At 46.2% G+C, this 19,661-nt stretch overlaps 1 protein-coding gene across 1 annotated transcript in view; it reads right to left on the reverse strand.

Annotated features, from left to right (window-relative positions):
• Positions 1-18,394, reverse strand: part of LOC140108746 (gap junction gamma-1 protein-like) — a 55,904-nt gene extending 37,510 nt beyond the window's left edge. Inside the window, exon 1 of the mRNA XM_072131940.1 lies at positions 18,292-18,394. The gene's annotated coding sequence lies outside the window, so the exon portion shown is untranslated. The remainder of the gene's footprint in view (positions 1-18,291) is intronic.
• Between the last annotated feature and the right edge of the window lie 1,267 nt (positions 18,395-19,661).

The following is a 19,661-nucleotide window of genomic DNA, read 5'->3' on the forward strand; positions in this document are numbered from 1 at the left end:
GATGGAGGCATCAGGTGATTTTCTAGACAATTTCTATAAACATCCACGAGGATTGGAGCTAAGAGGTCTCTGAACTTCTTATAAAATTCTGCTGTAATACCATCAGGACCTGGTGCCTTCTTTAGATTTAACTTATCAATCGACTCTTTTATCTCCTCCACCGTTATTTCTGCTGTTAAAGGAGAAAAGTCCAATTCTCTAGTGTCAGGGCCTGGAGTTGCCTCCAAGAATTGGGCCACTTTTTCCTTATCCAAAGCCTTCTTCTGAAACAAGTCAGTATAGTACGATCTCACCACCCCCAGGATACCCTCCCGAGACTCTTGTAAAACACCCTGGGAGTCAGTGAGACCTGCGATCAGTTTTTTCTCCACACGCTCCCGGCAATTCTCAAATGGATCAGGTGCCCCTCGGGTGCCATAGTCCCTCTCCACTACCAGGGAGGTGTACCTACTGTACTGATACTGCCTTATCTCAGATTTCAGCCGGTCAATCCTTTGTTGGTCATCCCCACCCGCCGAATAGAGTGACTCCAATTCTTTCCGCAGTCTCAGATACTGGCTGTACTTACTTCTCCCCTTCTTAATTGACAGTCTTTGCAAGAGGGACCGGATCTCCTCCTTGACATCCTCCCACCAGTCGGCCATGTTGTCATAAAAATCCACTCTTTCCAGTTGATGCTGCAAAAAAGATGAAATGTATTCCTGGACCGAGTTATCATCTAGTAGACTACAATTAAGTCTCCATAGCCCTCTACCAGCCTCAGGATACTTTGTAGCACCCAAACAAAAATATAAGGCCAAGTGATCCGAATATGGGACTGTTCTTTCTGTTCTTTCATTGATGGCTTCAGTAGGACTCACCAGAGCAAGATCTATCCTACTGCTTCGTCCTGCACAGGTGTAAGTAAACTTAGGACTCCTACCACCCTGTACAAAAACATCGGACAGGCCAGCCTGCTGAATTATGCTATTAAGGACCTTACAGTCCCTGGTAAGGGGCCTACTGTTCCTGTCCCTGGTGGTAGTGGTGGCATTAAAGTCCCCAGCCATGATGACTGGAATAGACGTGAATAGATAAGGCTTCACATCATTAAAAAGCTGAGTCCTTTCGGTCACTGTCTGTGGGCCATAGATGTTAATGAGCCGGAGTCTTCTGCCTCTGATGGTGACCTCTAGCAGCAGGCACCGCCCCATCGATACCTCGGTGAGTCTGTGGACGGTGACATCATGGGTGTTAAACAAGATGGAGACTCCGGCATAAGGCTCCACAGCCAGCGACCAAAAGGAAGGACCAGACTGCCAATCTCTCTCCGCCTCTCGCATGAGACCCAAGGTGTTTAAACGGGTCTCCTGTAAGAAAAACACATCGGCATTGAGATATCTTAGATGATCATACACAACATGTCTGGTCCTTCTAGCCCTAATACTGTTCACATTGCTGGTGACCACAGTAAGATGGAAGTCTGCCATTAGAAAAAGAAGAAGAAAGAACATCCCCATCATCATAAGTCAGAGTCAGAGTTATCTTCCTGACTACCGGCTTCCATATCCCATACAGACTGAGACTCGGCATTAAGGGGTTTCCTTTTTGTGGGAGGATCCCCCCCTGGGTCGTCATCATACTCCTCCATCATGCGCTTCAATTCTCTCTCTATCTCCTCCTCTCCATCTGACTCGGACAGTACACTGTACCTATTAGTGGTCACAGTAACGTCCGCCTGACTGTACACTTTCATTTTAGAGGGTTTTTGGACAGTGGTCCATGCAGTCTCAGGTTTTCTGGTGCTCCTGTCCTTTTTCCTCTTTTTAACAGCACTATTATTATCCCCAGTGGTAGGTGCTGGTGCTGGGTCAGGAGAAGGGACAGGCACTGGCTGCTCTGCAGGCTGCTCCAATACCTCCATGTCTCCCTCAGTGTTACCTGTCCCTGGATGGTCCGGGGCAGCACCACTAATATCTGGGGTCTCTGGCACTGTGCACACTGACCCTGATAATAACGCCTCCTCCTCCTGCTCCTCCTCTGGTACATCTGCCCCTTCCATCAGGTCTTCATCGGGGAGGTCCCTACAGATATTATGCCAGGCATCAGGACAGTCCCTATGGGGGTGACCGATCTGACCACAAAGGTTGCATCTGATGGTCTTGCAGTTGGCGCTCACATGGCCCAGGTCCCCGCACAAGGTGCACTTCACTCTGGTGCAGTTACTCGCCACGTGACCTGATCTCCCACACCTAAAGCATAGCCTGGGCTGACCAAAATAAAAGCATACACCCTTCTCTCTACCGATAAAGAAGGAGTTGGGGAGGTGATGGGTGATGTTCTGGTTCTGATGTAATCTGACCAGGACCCTCCACCCCCCGGTCCAGATTCCATCCTCATCCCTGGTCTTAGTCATGTCTGACATGAGGGTGCAATGTCTCTTGAGCCAGATAATGATGTCCTGAGGGGGGACAGACTCGTTCCAGAACATGATGGTGACAATGGCTGTATCTAGTTTGGAGATGGGAATAAAACTAAACTTGTTCCACCCCTCAGCATCTCTGTACCGGGGTTGTTGAGCCCAGAAATGGTCCAGATTAGACATCAGCTTGAAGCTAATGTCATACCCCTGTCTGTCAGGAAGATTTATTACTGCCAGGATGTCGGCTGGCTGGAAACCCATCTGGGTGCACAACATGTCCCTGACCACGTACCTCCTGTCAGGTAGATCCTCCTTAGCCCCTCTATGCCTAAACCGGACAACATTCCTCCTCTTGAAAGCCTGGCCGGTGTAATGGGTGCTGGAGGAGAAAAATGGGGAACCTCGACTCCACGCATTCCCTGATGTCTGACCCCTGTCCTGCTGTGGGGGATGTGTTGGCTGCGGACCATCTGTAGTAGGGGGCTGCTGACCACCCGGAATATGGGGCTCTGCTGTCTGTGGTGTGACTAGTGGGGGGAACTCCTCAGCTGTTGACTGTCCCGCACCCTCCACAACATCGGGGCTCTCTGTGTCACCAGCTGCCATAGACTGTACCTGGGATGACTCCTCAGCTGGGACATTATCAACCACAGAAACATCAGAAATAGCAACAACAGAGACATCAGAAATATCAGGCATATCAGCAACATTATCATCATTACTGCAGGACTGCCGATCACAGCCCTGAATGTCCTGCTCAGGTGTATCCTGCACCTCACAGTCCTGCTCACATGTATCCTGCACCTCACAGTCCTGCTCACATGTATCCTGCACCTCACAGTCCTGCTCACATGTATCCCGCACCTCACAGTCCTGCTCACATGTATCCTGCACCTCACAGTCCTGCTCACATGTATCCTGCACCTCACAGTCCTGCTCACATGTATCCTGCACCTCACAGTCCTGCTCACATGTATCCTGCACCTCACAGTCCTGCTCACATGTATCCCGCACCTCACAGTCCTGCTCAGATGTCTCCTGCACCTCACAGTCCTGCTCACATGTATCCTGCACCTCACAGTCCTGCTCACATGTATCCTGCACCTCACAGTCCTGCTCACATGTATCCTGCACCTCACAGTCCTGCTCAGATACACCTTGGGGTACAGATACAGTGTTACCTGCATGCGAGAGTCCAGAGTCCTCCTGCAGTGCGCCGCCTCCTGGGACTTGTGGTGTCTCCTCCACTTCACTGCTGATATCAGGTCTGACTGCTGGGATTTGTAGTACCTCATTAGGGACTGCTGGGACTTGTAGTACCTCATTAGGGACTGCTGGGACTTGTAGTACCTTCCTTGTAGCTGCTGCAGGACTTGGCTGTTGTTGCCTCTTTTTGTAAATTTCTCCCTCCTCAAAAGGCAGTGTTGCTGGCTGCAGAATGGGTCTCACATGGGGCTGTGGGGTCTCACACCTGGATGATGAGGCCTTGTCTCCCTCAAACCTCTGCTGGTTCCTGAAGGTCTCTCCAACTGGTCCCATCTGCTCAATAGTGGCCTCCATCTCCCGCACAGTATCAGAAAGCTGTTTGGCCAGTGAGTCCAGCTTGTTATTCAGCAGGTTCTGCTTCCCTGGGTTCGCTGCCTTTAGCATATATGTGCAATCTATCTGTTTTTGCAGGTACAGCTTTTGTTTTTTCAAGGCTTGCATCTTTCTCACCAGTGCTGGGATCTGCCCGGCCAGCTGGAGCTCCGGTGATGGCTCTGGGGGCTGCAGCTCAGGTGATGGCTCTGGGGGCTGCAGTTTGCTGCTGGGGTGTTGTTCCGGCTTGCTCACTGTGATGCTTCCTCTAGGTGCACTACCACCGCTCTTCCCTTGCACCAAACTCTGTGATTTTTGCACAAAGTCCTGAGATTCCTGGAGTTTCACGGTGGATGTCACTGCTCTTGGGGCACAATCTCCTGATGGGTGACTGGGTCCCAGATGTCTTGCAGGTATCACACTGGTCGCACCTTTGGGTCTTTCCTCATGGCCGCCTTGCATCTCCTTCCCAGCCTGCATTCCCCCAGACCTGGTGCGCTCCGCTGGTAACACAACTCGCTGCTTCAGGTTCTCCTGGATTGTTTGCCTCTCCAGCGATGTCCTCCTCTGCCTGCCCGGGGTGGAGGTTGATTGTCCACCTGAGGCCTGGGACGGAGGCTGCTGCACACTCTGCATAGGACTTGCTTTTGGACTTTCCAACATTCTGCTTTTGCTCACAGGTGATCCCACACTGGCAGCTTGTTTCACCAGGGTCTTGCTTTTTGCTGCATCTTTTTCCACACAGACTTTCTTTACATGACTGCTGACACTTCTTACATTCTCAGAAACTTTGGGATTTTCTTCCCTTTCTTTAGCTTGCTGGTTTGCTGGATTAGGCCTTGGAGCCTGGGCCTTGCATGGGGAGCTTCCCCACCCAGGGTGGCCCCGCCCTGGGCTAGCACCAGACATTGAGAGAGTTCAGGAGCTCAAACCACGCACAACCTCACCTCTAGGAGGCAGGATTATAGTAGTTATATTCCTGTACATAGGGGGCAGTATTATAGTAGTTATATTCCTGTACATAGGGAGCAGTATTATAGTAGTTATATTCCTGTACATAGGGGGCAGTATTATAGTAGTTATATTCCTGTACATAGGGGGCAGTATTATAGTAGTTATAATCCTGTACATAGGGGACAGTATTATAGTAGTTATATTCCTGTACATAGGGGGCAGTATTATAGTAGTTATATTCCTGTACATAGGGGGCAGTATTATTGTAGTTATATTCTTGTACATAGGGGGCAGTATTATAGTGGTTATATTCCTGTACATAGGAGGCAGTATTATAGTAGTTATATTCCTGTACATAGGGGGCAGTATTATAGTAGTTATATTCCTGTACATAGGGGGCAGTATTATAGTAGTTATATTCCTGTACATAGGGGGCAGTATTATAGTAGTTATATTCCTGTACATAGGGGGCAGTATTATAGTAGTTATATTCCTGTACATAGGGGGCAGTATTATAGTAGTTATATTCCTGTACATAGGGGGCAGTATTATAGTAGTTATATTCTTGTACATAGGGGGTAGTATTATAGTAGTTATATTCTTGTACATAGGGGGCAGTATTATAGTAGTTATATTCCTGTACATAGGGGGCAGTATTATAGTAGTTATATTCTTGTACATAGGGGGCAGTATTATAGTAGTTATATTCCTGTACATAGGGGGCAGTATTATAGTAGTTATATTCTTGTACATAGGGGGCAGTATTATAGTAGTTATATTCTTGTACATTGGGGGCAGTATTATAGTAGTTATATTCCTGTACATAGGGGGCAGTATTATAGTAGTTATATTCCTGCACATAGGGGGCAGTATTATAGTAGTTATATTCCTGTACATAGGGGCAGTATTATAGTAGTTATATTCCTGTACATAGGGGGCAGTATTATAGTAGTTATATTCCTGCACATAGGGGGCAGTATTATAGTAGTTATATTCCTGTACATAGGGGGCGGTATTATAGTAGTTATATTCTTGTACATAGGGGGCGGTATTATAGTAGTTATATTCTTGTACATAGGGGGCAGTATTATAGTAGTTATATTCCTGTACATAGGGGGCAGTATTATAGTAATTGTATTCTTGTACATAGGGGGCAGTATTATAGTAGTTATATTCCTGTACATAGGGGGCAGTATTATAGTAGTTATATTCCTGTACATAGGGGGCAGTATTATAGTAGTTATATTCCTGTACATAGGGGGCAGTATTATAGTAGTTATATTCCTGTACATAGGGGGCAGTATTATAGTAGTTATATTCCTGTACATAGGGAGCAGTATTATAGTAGTTATATTCCTGTACATAGGGGGCAGTATTATAGTAGTTATATCCCTGTACATAGGGCGCAGTATTATAGCAGTTATATTCCTGTACATAGGGGGCAGTATTATAGCAGTTATATTCCTGTACATAGGGGCAGTATTATAGTAGTTATATCCCTGTACATAGAGGGCAGTATTATAGTAGTTATATTCCTGTACATAGAGGGCAGTATTATAGTAGTTATATCCCTGTACATAGAGGGCAGTATTATAGTAGTTATATCCCTGTACATAGAGGGCAGTATTATAGTAGTTATATTCCTGTACATAGGGGGCAGTATTATACTAGTTATATTCCTGTACATAGGGGGCAGTATTATAGTAGTTATATCCCTGTACATAGGGCGCAGTATTATAGCAGTTATATTCCTGTACATAGGGGGCAGTATTATAGCAGTTATATTCCTGTACATAGGGAGCAGTATTATAGCAGTTATATTCTTGTACATAGGGGGCAGTATTATAGTAGTTATATTCCTGTACATAGGGGGCAGTATTATAGTAGTTATATTCTTGTACATAGGGGGCAGTATTATAGTAGTTATATTCTTGTACATAGTGGGCAGTATTATAGTAGTTATATTCCTGTACATAGGGGGCAGTATTATAGTAGTTATATTCCTGTACATAGGGGGCAGTATAATAGTAGTTATATTCCTGTACATAGGGGGCAGTATTATAGTAGTTATATTCCTGTACATAGGGGGCAGTATTATAGTAGTTATATTCCTGTACATAGGGGGCAGTATTATAGTAGTTATATTCCTGTACATAGGGGGCAGTATTATAGTAGTTATATTCTTGTACATAGGGGGCAGTATTATAGTAGTTATATTCCTGTACATAGGGGGCAGTATTATAGTAGTTATATTCTTGTACATAGGGGGCAGTATTATAGTAGTTATATTCTTGTACATAGTGGGCAGTATTATAGTAGTTATATTCCTGTACATAGGGGGCAGTATTATAGTAGTTATATTCCTGTACATAGGGGGCAGTATAATAGTAGTTATATTCCTGTACATAGGGGGCAGTATTATAGTAGTTATATTCCTGTACATAGGGGGCAGTATTATAGTAGTTATATTCCTGTACATAGGGGGCAGTATTATAGTAGTTATATTCCTGTACATAGGGGGCAGTATTATAGTAGTTATATTCCTGTACATAGGGGCAGTATTATAGTAGTTATATTCTTGTACATAGGAGGCAGTATTATAGTAGTTATATTCCTGTACATAGGGGGCAGTATTATAGTAGTTATATTCTTGTACATAGGGGGCAGTATTATAGTAGTTATATTCCTGTACATAGGGGGCAGTATTATAGTAGTTATATTCCTGTACATAGGGGGCAGTATTATAGTAGTTATTTTCTTGTACATAGGGGGCAGGAGCCTGTGATAATACATGCGGAGGTCCAGGCAGTACTAGGAGTCTGTGATAATACATGTGGAGGTCCAGGCAGTACTAGGAGTCTGTGATAATAAACGTGGAGGTCCAGGCAGTACTCGGAGCCTGTGATAATAAATGTGGAGGTCCAGGCAGTACCAGGAGTCTGTGATAATAAATGTGGAGGTCCAGGCAGTACCAGGAGTCTGTGATAATAAATGTGGAGGTCCAGGCAGTACTAGGAGTCTGTGATAATACATGTGGAGGTCCAGGCAGTACTAGGAGCCTGTGATAATACATGTGGAGGTCCAGGCAGTACTCGGAGCCTGTGATAATACATGCGGAGGTCCAGGCAGTACTAGGAGTCTGTGATAATACATGCGGAGGTCCAGGCAGTACTAGGAGTCTGTGATAATAAATGTGGAGGTCCAGGCAGTACTAGGAGTCTGTGATAATACATGTGGAGGTCCAGGCAGTACTAGGAGTCTGTGATAATATATGCAGAGGTCCAGGCAGTACTAGGAGTCTGTGATAATACATGCGGAGGTCCAGGCAGTACTAGGAGCCTGTGATAATAAATGTGGAGGTCCAGGCAGTACTAGGAGCCTGTGATAATAAATGTGGAGGTCCAGACAGTACTAGGAGTCTGTGATAATATATGCGGAGGTCCAGGCAGTACTCTGAGCCTGTGATAATAAATGTGGAGGTCCAGGCAGTACTAGGAGTCTGTGATAATATATGCGAAGGTCCAGGCAGTACTAGGAGTCTGTGATAATAAACGTGGAGGTCCAGGCAGTACTAGGAGCCTGTGATAATATATGCGGAGGTCCAGGCAGTACTAGCAGCCTGTGATAATATATGCGGAGGTCCAGGCAGTACTAGGAGTCTGTGATAATAAATGTGGAGGTCCAGGCAGTACTAGGAGCCTGTGATAATAAATATGGAGGTCCAGGCAGTACTAGGAGCCTGTGATAATAAATGTGGAGGTCCAGGCAGTACTAGGAGTCTGTGATAATAAATGTGGAGGTCCAGGCAGTACTAGGAACCTGTGATAATACATGTGGAGGTCCAGGCAGTACTAGGAGCCTGTTATAATAAATGTGGAGGTCCAGGCAGTACTAGGAGTCTGTGATAATACATGTGGAGGTCCAGGCAGTACTAGGAGCCTGTGATAATAAATATGGAGGTCCAGGCAGTACTAGGAGTCTGTGATAATACATGTGGAGGTCCAGGCAGTACTAGGAGCCTGTGATAATAAATGTGGAGGTCCAGGCAGTACTAGGAGCCTGTGATAATAAATTTGGAGGTCCAGGCAGTACTAGGAGCCTGTGATAATAAATATGGAGGTCCAGGCAGTACTAGGAGCCTGTGATAATACATGCGGAGGTCCAGGCAGTACTAGGAGCCTGTGATAATAAATATGGAGGTCCAGGCAGTACTAGGAGCCTGTGATAATACATGCGGAGGTCCAGGCAGTACTAGGAGCCTGTGATAATACATGCGGAGGTCCAGGCAGTACTAGGAGCCTGTGATAATAAATATGGAGGTCCAGGCAGTACTAGGAGTCTGTGATAATACATGTGGAGGTCCAGGCAGTACTAGGAGCCTGTGATAATAAATATGGAGGTCCAGGCAGTACTAGAAGTCTGTGATAATACATGTGGAGGTCCAGGCAGTACTAGGAGCCTGTGATAATACATGTGGAGGTCCAGGCAGTACTAGGAGTCTGTGATAATACATGCGGAGGTCCAGGCAGTACTAGGAGCCTGTGATAATACATGCGGAGGTCCAGGCAGTACTAGGAGCCTGTGATAATAAATATGGATTTCCAGGCAGTACTAGGAGCCTGTGATATGTGGGGGGATTATGGTACGCCTCCTATCATCTCCGGCCCGGTAGAGATTGGCGCTGTAGCCGGTAACTTGGATGGGGGTAAGTGCACCGGCTCCGGGGAGGGATAGGGCGGCCTGACAACCCCCGGTGCAGCGGTAGTTATATCCGCAGGGTCTCGCGGTTTGGACTTGCAGCTCAGGAAAGGCTCCGTCTGAGGCCTCCACGATGCGGCCGGCTGCTACAGAATGTGTTGTCCTTGGTTACAGAAGTCCGGGGCGTCACCCCCCGCCCCTCCCCCGGGGTGTACGAGCCAAATATAATCCTAGTCTCTATATATAGCGGAGAATAACAGGAGGAGCCATAGAGATCTCCAGAGTGACCCGACACCCGGAACCACAGGATATCATCACATGGAGAATATAATATAATAACCCGTATGACATCATCACATGGAGATTATAATATAATAACCTGGATGACATAATCACATGGAGAATATAATAACCAGGATGACATCATCACATGGAGAATATAATAACCAGGATGACATCATCACATGGAGATTATAATAACCAGGATGACATCATCACATGGAGATTATAATAACCAGGATGACATCATCACATGGAGATTATAATAACCAGGATGACATCATCACATGGAAAATATAATAACCAGGATGACATCATCACATGGAGATTATAATAACCCGGATGACACCATCACATGGAGATTATAATAACCAGTATGACATCATATGCATTAATTATAATAATCTTTATATAGCGCCATCATATTCTGTAGTGCTTGATTATATACTGACCAGTGACACCTAGAGCAGGGGTAATTGTGTGGCTCCCCCCCCCACCCCCGTGCCTCCAGCTATTGGAGGTTATTGCGGTATCTTTATTTGGTCATTGGAGTCTGTTTTTCTCTGCCTGTACTTAGTGATCGCCTGGTGACATACAGGCTGGGCGATTGGCTTTTTTCCCTGGATCACTCCAGAGGCTGAGCTCAGAAGTTTGTACAAGAGGCTCTGCCCCTGGTTGTGGGTCTTGTACTTATAACCAATAATGTGCCCTATACCCCCCCAGTAATGTGCCCTCTGCCCCCCCAGTAATGTGCCCTCTGCCCCCCCCAGTAATGTGCCCTCTGTCCCCCCCAGTAATGTGCCCTCTGTCCCCCACCCCCAGTAATGTGCCCTCTGCCCCCCCCCCAGTAATGTGCCCTCTGTCCCCCCCCAGTAATGTGCCCTCTGCCCCTTCCAGTAATGTGCCCTCTGCCCCCCCCCCCCAGTAATGTGCTCTCCGGTGGTGAGTACTCGGTCCCCCGGTGATGAGTACTCGGCCCCCCGGGGATGAGTACTCAGTCCCTTTGCTGTGACTCATATGTAACTCACTGCTGTGCATTTCCTTCTGATCCTCCTTGAGATTGTTCTACTCCTTCAGTGGACTGATTGGACTTGATTAGGAAAGGCTCACTGTCAGGGAAGGACTTATATTCAGTGCGTAGAATTGGTGAAATATGTGTAACGGCAGGACAAAAACAAGGACAATGAGCCCTGACATTGAGACCCCCAATCTGTCCCTACCTACTTATTGGGTCCTCCCTGGGTAAGGTGTGAACATGTAACAATACAAATAAGGTGAGGTACAATCCGATACAGCAACAGCGGGGAATAACAATAACCAAATCACAATCCAAATAGAGAAGTCAAGACTAAGACAAGAGATCAGAAACCAGAAACTAGAGAAGACAAGACACAGACAAGAGATCAGAAACTAGAGAATGCAAGACACAGACAAGAAATCAGAAACAAGAAACAAGAGGAGACAAGAAACAGACAAGAGATCATAAACCAGAAACTAGAGAAGACAAGACAGACAAGAGATCATAAACCAGAAACTATAGAAGTCGAGACACAGACAAGAGATCAGAAACCAGAAACTAGAGAAGACAAGACACAGACAAGAGATCAGAAACCAGAAACTAGAGAAGACAAGAGATCAGAAACCAGAAACTAGAGAAGACAAGACACAGACAAGAGATCAGAAACTAGAGAATACAAGACATAGACAAGAGATCAGAAACTAGAAACTAGATAAGTCGAGACACAGACAAGAGATCAGAAACCAGAAACTAGAGAATACAAGACACAGACAAGAGATCAGGAACCAGAAACTATAGAAGTCGAGACACAGACAAGAGATCAGAAACTAGAGAAGACAAGACACAGACAAGAGATCAGGAACCAGAAACTAGAGAATACAAGACACAGACAAGAGATCAGAAACCAGAAACTAGAGAATACCAGACACAGACAAGAGATCAGAAACCAGAAACTAGAGAATACAAAACACAGAAAAGAGATCAGGAACCAGAAAATATAGAAGACAAGAGATCAGAAACTAGAGAAGACAAGACACAGACAAGAGATCAGAAACCAGAAACTAGAGAAGTCGAGACACAGACAAGAGATCAGGAACCAGAAACTAGAGAATACAAGACACAGACAAGAGATCAGAAACCAGAAACTAGAGAATACAAAACACAGACAAGAGATCAGAAACCAAAAACTAGAGAAGACAAGACACAGACAAGAGATCAGAAACCAGAAACTAGAGAAGTCAAGACACAGACAAGAGATCAGAAACCAGAAACTAGAGAAGACAAGAGATCAGAAACCAGAAACTAGAGAAGTCAAGACACAGACAAGAGATCAGAAACCAGAAACTAGAGAAGACAAGACACAGACAAGAGATCAGAAACCAGAAACTAGAGAGGACAAGACACAGACAAGAGATCACAAGCCAGAAACTAGAGAAGACAAGAGATCAGAAAACAGAAACTAGAGAAGACAAGACACAGACAAGAGATCAGAAACCAGAAACTAGAGAAGACAAGAGATCAGAAACCAGAAACTAGAGAAGACAAGAGATCAGAAACCAGAAACTAGAGAAGACAAGACACAGACAAGAGATCAGAAACTAGAAACTAGAGAATACAAGACACAGACAAGAGATCAGGAACCAGAAACTATAGAAGTCGAGACACAGACAAGAGATCAGAAACTAGAGAAGACGAGACACAGACAAGAGATCAGGAACCAGAAACTAGAGAATACAAGACACAGACAAGAGATCAGGAACCAGAAACTATAGAAGTCGAGACACAGACAAGAGATCAGAAACTAGAGAAGACAAGACACAGACAAGAGATCAGGAACCAGAAACTAGAGAATACAAGACACAGACAAGAGATCAGAAACCAGAAACTAGAGAATACCAGACACAGACAAGAGATCAGAAACCAGAAACTAGAGAATACAAAACACAGAAAAGAGATCAGGAACCAGAAAATATAGAAGACAAGAGATCAGAAACTAGAGAAGACAAGACACAGACAAGAGATCAGAAACCAGAAACTAGAGAAGTCGAGACACAGACAAGAGATCAGGAACCAGAAACTAGAGAATACAAGACACAGACAAGAGATCAGAAACCAGAAACTAGAGAATACAAAACACAGACAAGAGATCAGAAACCAAAAACTAGAGAAGACAAGACACAGACAAGAGATCAGAAACCAGAAACTAGAGAAGTCAAGACACAGACAAGAGATCAGAAACCAGAAACTAGAGAAGACAAGAGATCAGAAACCAGAAACTAGAGAAGTCAAGACACAGACAAGAGATCAGAAACCAGAAACTAGAGAAGACAAGACACAGACAAGAGATCAGAAACCAGAAACTAGAGAGGACAAGACACAGACAAGAGATCACAAGCCAGAAACTAGAGAAGACAAGAGATCAGAAACCAGAAACTAGAGAAGACAAGACACAGACAAGAGATCAGAAACCAGAAACTAGAGAAGACAAGAGATCAGAAACCAGAAACTAGAGAAGACAAGAGATCAGAAACCAGAAACTAGAGAAGACAAGACACAGACAAGAGATCAGAAACCAGAAACTAGAGAAGACAAGACACAGACAAGAGATCAGAAACCAGAAACTAGAGAAGACAAGACACAGACAAGAGATCAGAAACCAGAAACTTGAGAAGACAAGACACAGACAAGAGATCAGAAACCAGAAACTAGAGAAGACAAGAGATCAGAAACTAGAGAAGACAAGACACAGACAAGAGATCAGAAACCAGAAAATAGAGAAGACAAGAGATCAGAAACCAGAAACTAGAGAAGACAAGACACAGACAAGAGATCAGAAACCAGAAACTAGAGAAGACAAGAGATCAGAAACCAGAAACTAGAGAAGACAAGACACAGACAAGAGATCAGAAACCAGAAACTAGAGAAGACAAGAGATCAAAAACTAGAGAAGACAAGACATAGACAAGAGATCAGAAACCAGAAACTAGAGAAGACAAGAGATCAAAAACTAGAGAAGACGAGACACAGACAAGAGATCAGGAACCAGAAACTAGAGAATACAAGACACAGACAAGAGATCAGGAACCAGAAACTATAGAAGTCGAGACACAGACAAGAGATCAGAAACTAGAGAAGACAAGACACAGACAAGAGATCAGGAACCAGAAACTAGAGAATACAAGACACAGACAAGAGATCAGAAACCAGAAACTAGAGAATACCAGACACAGACAAGAGATCAGAAACCAGAAACTAGAGAATACAAAACACAGAAAAGAGATCAGGAACCAGAAAATATAGAAGACAAGAGATCAGAAACTAGAGAAGACAAGACACAGACAAGAGATCAGAAACCAGAAACTAGAGAAGTCGAGACACAGACAAGAGATCAGGAACCAGAAACTAGAGAATACAAGACACAGACAAGAGATCAGAAACCAGAAACTAGAGAATACAAAACACAGACAAGAGATCAGAAACCAAAAACTAGAGAAGACAAGACACAGACAAGAGATCAGAAACCAGAAACTAGAGAAGTCAAGACACAGACAAGAGATCAGAAACCAGAAACTAGAGAAGACAAGAGATCAGAAACCAGAAACTAGAGAAGTCAAGACACAGACAAGAGATCAGAAACCAGAAACTAGAGAAGACAAGACACAGACAAGAGATCAGAAACCAGAAACTAGAGAGGACAAGACACAGACAAGAGATCACAAGCCAGAAACTAGAGAAGACAAGAGATCAGAAACCAGAAACTAGAGAAGACAAGACACAGACAAGAGATCAGAAACCAGAAACTAGAGAAGACAAGAGATCAGAAACCAGAAACTAGAGAAGACAAGAGATCAGAAACCAGAAACTAGAGAAGACAAGACACAGACAAGAGATCAGAAACCAGAAACTAGAGAAGACAAGACACAGACAAGAGATCAGAAACCAGAAACTAGAGAAGACAAGACACAGACAAGAGATCAGAAACCAGAAACTTGAGAAGACAAGACACAGACAAGAGATCAGAAACCAGAAACTAGAGAAGACAAGAGATCAGAAACTAGAGAAGACAAGACACAGACAAGAGATCAGAAACCAGAAAATAGAGAAGACAAGAGATCAGAAACCAGAAACTAGAGAAGACAAGACACAGACAAGAGATCAGAAACCAGAAACTAGAGAAGACAAGAGATCAGAAACCAGAAACTAGAGAAGACAAGACACAGACAAGAGATCAGAAACCAGAAACTAGAGAAGACAAGACACAGACAAGAGATCAGAAACCAGAAACTAGAGAAGACAAGAGATCAAAAACTAGAGAAGACAAGACATAGACAAGAGATCAGAAACCAGAAACTAGAGAAGACAAGACACAGACAAGAGATCAGAAACCAGAAACTAGAGAAGACAAGAGATCAGAAACCAGAAACTAGAGAAGACAAGACACAGACAAGAGATCAGAAACCAGAAACTAGAGAAGACAAGAGATCAGAAACCAGAAACTAGAGAAGACAAGACACAGACAAGAGATCAGAAACCAGAAACTAGAGAAGACAAGACACAGACAAGAGATCAGAAACCAGAAACTAGAGAAGACAAGAGATCAGAAACCAGAAACTAGAGAAGACAAGACACAGACAAGAGATCAGAAACCAGAAACTAGAGAAGACAAGAGATCAGAAACTAGAGAAGACAAGAGATCAGAAACCAGAAACTAGAGAAGACAAGACACAGACAAGAGATCAGAAACCAGAAACTAGAGAAGACAAGACACAGACAAGAGATCAGAAACCAGAAACTGTTCTATCAGTTCTGGGGCCGGTGGGATGAGATACGTGGTTTGGCCACTGCCTCTCAGCCCTCCCGGGGGTGTCCTGTGATACCTGTGTGGTGCCGGTATCTGCACCCTCTCCCCCCATTAAAAGCGGGTACTCGCCTTCCCCCAAAGTTGTTGTCTCATTACATCATATAAGAAAGACATTGTGTGATTCCCTTGGGGGGCACTAAGAAGATCCTCAAATCCCTGGAGCTTTCTATGACCTGAAGACTGGCCTTGGCAGACCCCAGAGGTCACTGGGTCTAACCCCACCTCCCCCGCATCAGGACTTGGAAACAAAGAAGTATTTAAACATTCCTGGACCCTCCCCCTCATTAACACTTTGTCCAATCCTGAATGACCCTGTGGACTAATTAATGAATGGAGGTTCTGACACCTGAACCAAACAAAGATATAACACAATATGGGATACAGAAATGGGAGACACTCTATGGGGGCAGCCTGACAAGCTGGGGGGACACTCTATGGGGGCAGCCGGACAAGCTGGGGGGACACTCTATGGGGGCGGCCGGACAAGCTGGGGGGACACTCTATAGGGGCAGTCGGACAAGCTGGGGGGACACTCTATGGGGGCGGCCGGACAAGCTGGGGGGGGTCACTCTATGGCAGCGACCGGACAAGCTGGGGGGTCACTCAATGGGGGCTGCCGGACAAGCTGGGGGGGGGTCACTCAATGGGGGCTGCCGGACAAGCTGGGGTGGTCACTCTATGGCAGCGACCGGACAAGCTGGGGGGACACTATGGGGGCGGCCGGACAGGCTGGGGGGTCACTCTATGGCGGCTGCCGGACAAGCTGGGGGGACACTGTATGGGGGCAGCCGGACAAGCTGGGGGGGTCACTCTATGGAGGCTGCCGGACAAGCTGGGGGGTCACTCTATGGGGGCAGCCGGACAAGCTGGGGGGACACTCTATGGGGGCGGCCGGACAGGCTGGGGGGGTCACTCTATGGCGGCTGCCGGACAAGCTGGGGGGTCACTCTATGGGGGCTGCCGGACAAGCTGGGGGGTCACTCTATGGGGGCTGCCGGACAAGCTGGGGGTCACTCTATGGGGGCAGCCGGACAAGCTGGGGGGTCACTCTATGGGGGCGGCCGGACAAGCTGGGGGGTAACTCTATGGGGGCTGCCGGACAAGCTGGGGGTCACTCTATGGGGGCAGCCGGACAAGCTGGGGGGTCACTCTATGGCGGCTGTTGGACAAGCTGGGGGGTCACTCTATGGGGGCAGCCGGACAAGCTGGGGGGTCACTCTATGGCGGCTGTTGGACAAGCTGGGGGGGTCACTCTATGGGGGCAGCCGGACAAGCTGGAGGGTCACTCTATGGAGGCCGCCGGACAGGCTGGGGGGGTCACTCTATGGGGGCGGCCGGACAAGCTGGGGGGGTCACTCTATGGCGGCTGTTGGACAAGCTGGGGTGTCACTCTATGGGGGCAGCCGGACAAGCTGGGGGGTCACTCTATGGAGGCCGCCGGACAGGCTGGGGGGTCACTCTATGGGGGCGGCCGGACAAGCTGGGGGGTCACTCTATGGGGGCAGCCGGACAAGCTGGGGGGTCACTCTATGGTGGCTGTTGGACAAGCGGGGGGGGTCACTCTATGGGGGCAGTCGGACAAGCTGGGGGGTCACTCTATGGGGGTGGCCGGACAAGCTAAATACTTAGCACCGGGGGCTGAATACTTATCACCTGGGGGCTGAATATTTATCACCGGGGGCTGAATATTTATCACCGGGGGCTGAATACTTAGCACCGGGGGCTGAATACTCATCACCGGGGGCTGAATACTTATCACCAGGGGCTGAATACTTATCACCTGGGGGCTGAATATTTATCACCGGAGGCTGAATACTTATCCCCAGGGGCTGAATACTTATCACCGGGGGCTGAATACTTATCACCGGGGGCTGAATACTTATCACTGGGGGCTGAATACTTAGCACCGGGGGCTGAATACTTATCACTGGGGGCTGAATACTTAGCACCGGGGGCTGAATACTTATCACCGGAGGCTGAATACTTATCCCCAGGGGCTGAATACTCATCACCGGGGGCTGAATACTTATCACTGGGGGCTGAATACTTATCACTGGGGGCTGAATACTTATCACTGGGGGCTGAATACTTACCCCTAATCCACAGGATGGAGAGTTCTGTGATTATTTTCAGCAGGGAAACAGAATCTAAAATATCCAGAAATCATAGATCTCTTCATCCTGTGGATTAGGGGTAAGTATTCAGCCCCCGGTGATGAGTATTTAGCCCCCAGTGATAAGTATTCAGCCCCCGGTCATGAGTATTTGGCCCCCCAGGGGGTAAGTATTCAGCCCCCATGGGGTAAGTATTCAGCCCCCGGTGATGAGTATTGCCCCCCCCCCCGGGGGTAAGTATTCAGCCCCCCGGGAGTAAATATTCAGCCCCCCGGGGGTAAGTTTTGAGCCCCTTGTGTCCCAGTCTCTCGGGTCTGGGGGACACAGGATTCTTGCAGTCGGAGCACACAATGTAATTTCTGGATATTTTAGATTTTTGGTCTCTTACCTTCTCTCTATGCAGAAAGTGTCAGACTCAATGGCCCCCGGACCCTCAGAGCATCACAGAGACCCCCGCAGCGTCTTCTCCTCCAGAGGTGACTGGTGCTGGGGACCAAGAGAAGACAATTCATCATTCAGCCCCGAGAAAGTCATCAATGGCCTCATTATATCCATCCCCGAGCATTGTATCAGCGTCACCCACCCCTGGATCCCACCCAACATCACCCAGTGCCGTATACCAGGAGACCCAGGTCATACCGGCTGTACATATATCATTATATACAGGAGACCCAGGTCATACCGGCTGTACATATATCACTATATACAGGAGATCCCCAGGTTATACCGGCTGTGCATATATCATTATATACAGGAGATCCCCAGGTTATACCGGCTGTACATATATCACTATATAAAGGAGATCCCCAGGTTATAGCGGCTGTACATATATCATTATATACAGGAGATCCCCAGGTTATACCGGCTGTACATATATCACTATATAAAGGAGATCCCCAGGTTATAGCGGCTGTACATATATAATTATATACAGGAGATCCCCAGGTTATACCGGCTGTACATATATCACTATATAAAGGAGATCCCCAGGTTATACCGGCTGTACATATATCATTATATACAGGAGATCCCTAGGTTATACCGGCTGTACATATATCATTATATACAGGAGATCTCCAGGTTATAGCGGCTGTACATATATCCTTATATACAGGAGATCCCCAGGTTATACCGGCTGTACATATATCATTATATACAGGAGATCCCCAGGTTATACCGGCTGTACATATCATTATATACAGGAGATCCCCAGGTTATACCGGCTGTACATATATCACTATATACAGGAGATCCCCGGGTTATACCGGCTGTACATATATCATTATATACAGGAGATCCCCGGGTTATACCGGCTGTACATATATCATTATATACAGGAGATCCCCAGGTTATACCGGCTGTACATATCATTATATACAGGAGATCCCCAGGTTATACCGGCTGTACATATATCATTATATACAGGAGATCCCCGGGTTATACCGGCTGTACATATATCATTATATACAGGAGATCCCCAGGTTATACCGGCTGTACATATCATTATATACAGGAGATCCCCAGGTTATACCGGCTGTACATATATCATTATATACAGAAGATCCCCAGGTTATAGCGGCTGTACATATATCATTATATACAGGAGATCCCCAGGTTATACCAGCTGTACATATATCATTATATACAGGAGATCCCCAGGTTATACCAGCTGTACATATATCATTATATACAGGAGATCCCCAGGTTATAGCGGCTGTACATATATCATTATATACAGGAGATCCCCAGGTTATACCG

Source organism: Engystomops pustulosus, unplaced genomic scaffold (genome assembly GCF_040894005.1).
Source record: "Engystomops pustulosus unplaced genomic scaffold, aEngPut4.maternal MAT_SCAFFOLD_179, whole genome shotgun sequence".
NCBI lineage: Eukaryota > Metazoa > Chordata > Amphibia > Anura > Leptodactylidae > Engystomops > Engystomops pustulosus.